This window comes from Urocampus carinirostris, chromosome 9, assembly GCF_059441175.1.
Source record: "Urocampus carinirostris isolate Australia breed hairy pipefish chromosome 9, RoL_Ucar_1.0, whole genome shotgun sequence".
Lineage (NCBI taxonomy): Eukaryota > Metazoa > Chordata > Actinopteri > Syngnathiformes > Syngnathidae > Urocampus > Urocampus carinirostris.
In genome coordinates this window covers 32,204,465-32,207,055 of record NC_142357.1, presented here as the reverse complement: position 1 = coordinate 32,207,055, position 2,591 = coordinate 32,204,465, and positions in this window count along the sequence as shown.

Genomic DNA, 2,591 nt, shown 5'->3' with positions numbered 1-2,591 from the left:
CCTACCCATCGAGATGCCCAGTGCGTTATTGTTGGAAATGTGCAAGTTTTCGTCCTACCTATCATAAGTGCCTTTAATAGTGATAATTGATTTAGTTGAAAGCAGTGGGTACTTAAGATTTATTTTTTTATCGTCATATTTGACTCTTAGGGCTTAAAATGACTGTTTTCTGAAGTAGCTTTAAAGCCTGGCGTGTTGGTCTGCGATACAGGGCTGCAACAACTCATTGATAAAATCAATGATCACAAGCGTTGGCAACTAATAAGATCATGGATTCGTTGTATGAAGAGGTTTATGAGTCACCAAGTACATGAAATCAATGCAAATAAGAGTGCACACTATTTCGTTGTGACTAGGATTTGCAGTACCGCTTTGGTCTGACAGAGGGCGTCAAGACCATTTTTTAAAAAAAAGGGTTACATTATTGGCATGCTATGAACATTGCCTTATTTACAAACAAAATTGGCAGGAAAGGTTCAACTGTAGTGTTTCATCATGAAACAAACTCAACCATTTTCAAACGAACAGTGCTGCAGAAATACATATAATCAGCAAATAAGTGTGTAAAATAAAGAAAAAAAAGAAAGAAAAATGACATGTTTAACTGCACCCAAGGGGCTAATTCCTAAGCATATATCACTTCAATAATGTAACTCTAAAAAAAATTGACAAAATTTTGAAAAGTTTACATTTTTTGATGTATATATATTTTTTTAAATAACAAAATAAATCTACACATAAAATGAAATGTATTCGTTTTTTATTTTTGGATGATAAGTCCAAATATAAAATGATCTTTGGATAAGATGGTATTAAAAAAAAAGAGCATATTACCAGTGTCTAAAACTCATGACAAAAAGTTACCGGACAACTCTGAAAAGTTGCCTGCCCCATTTTTCACAACTTGAAACACAAAAAGACGACAAATCGCAAAAAAAAAAAAAGAACATTGTTGCAAAGTATTAAGGTTTGCTAATCAGAATATACAACAAAACAACACTTTAAAATTAAGTTTATTATACATCTACTTATAACCAGGGATCAGAATGGAGATTTTTATTTTCAGCTGAAATAGCCAGCGTCCAGGAATAAACCAGGGCGGAGCCCCCCCAACAACCCCCCCACCCCCCCCCCCCCCCCCACAAAAAAACCTGGGTTTTAGGCAATTTACTTGTCCAAAACCATGCTTATATTTCTCATTTAAGTAACATTTTTAGAAGATTAAAATAATTTGCCCACATAACTGATTTTTTTGTAAATACTGCAAGATAAGTTCAAATGCAGTTCAGTCCCTGCAGCTTGTGCGACAATGCGGCCAATTTTTCTAACGGCCGCCAGGGTGCGCCAGAGCAATAAAGGAAAGAGTGAGACAGTCGGATTTTGAATTTGTTTGCTACGCAAGAGAAAAAGTGAAAAAGTCGGAATGCCTTTGGGGTTCAAAAACAGCGGAAATCCGCGGATCCGCGGAAAATTCTGATCCCTGTATAACATTCATTGCATGTATATGACAGTTCGTCTGAAGATGAAAATACTGAATGGCCAGATTTTTTGGAAAGAAATTGGGAAAATTCCAGCGGCACACAAGAAAAGGTCTCACGGCACACAGGTTGAAAAACACTGGCTTAGAGCTGTATTATCGATTTTGGATCAGGGGAAGACAGGTCATGTATTAGTTTCATGATAAAACTACATTTTATTTTGTGTGTTCTCAAAAGTGTATTATTTGCTGTATCAGAAAATACAGTGGCGTGCGAAACTATTTTACCCCCTTGAACTCTGACCTTTTGCCACATTTCAGACATCAAGATATAAAACTAATTTCTTGTGAAGCATCAACAATAAGTGGGACACAATCCAGAAGTAGAACACACTTTACTTGATATTTCAAGACAATTTAACATAGAAAAACAAAAAAGTGGGTGTGCAAAATTATTCAGCCCCTTTACCTTCAGTGCAGCAAACAGTCCAGAAGTTCAGTGAGGAAATTTTAAATGTTGATCTAAATGACTCACGATGATAAATGGAATCCACCTGTGTGTAGTCGAGTCTCTGTATAAATGCACCTGCACTGTGATAGTGTCAGGTGTTTTAAGCGCAGAGAGCATCACGAAGAACGAGGAACACACCAAGCAAGTCCGAGATACTGTTATGAAGAAGTTTAAAGCTGGATTTGGATACAAAGCAAGGTTTAAACATCTCAACCACTGTGCAAGCGATAATATCAAAATGGAAAGAGTTTCAGACCACAGCAAATCTTATTGTTGATTCTTCACAAGAAAATAGTTTTATCTCTTTATGTTTAAAGTTCGAAGTGTGGCACAAAGGTCACAAAGCTCAAGGGGGCCAAAGAGTTTCTCAAGCCACTGTAAGGGAATTGTATTGTTCTCTTCACAAGTTTTGATAAATATTTGCCATTTTTATGTATATATTGTATTTTTTATTTGAGCATTTGAGCAACTGACAAGTATAGCTACCTTTTTAATTCAAGTTTAATAAATCTTGGCAATTTTTTGGTGGGGAAGGGGGTTTTGGGGGTAATTTACTGTAGAACCTCCACTGCTTTCTGATGTTCACACACGAAAGCAACACGA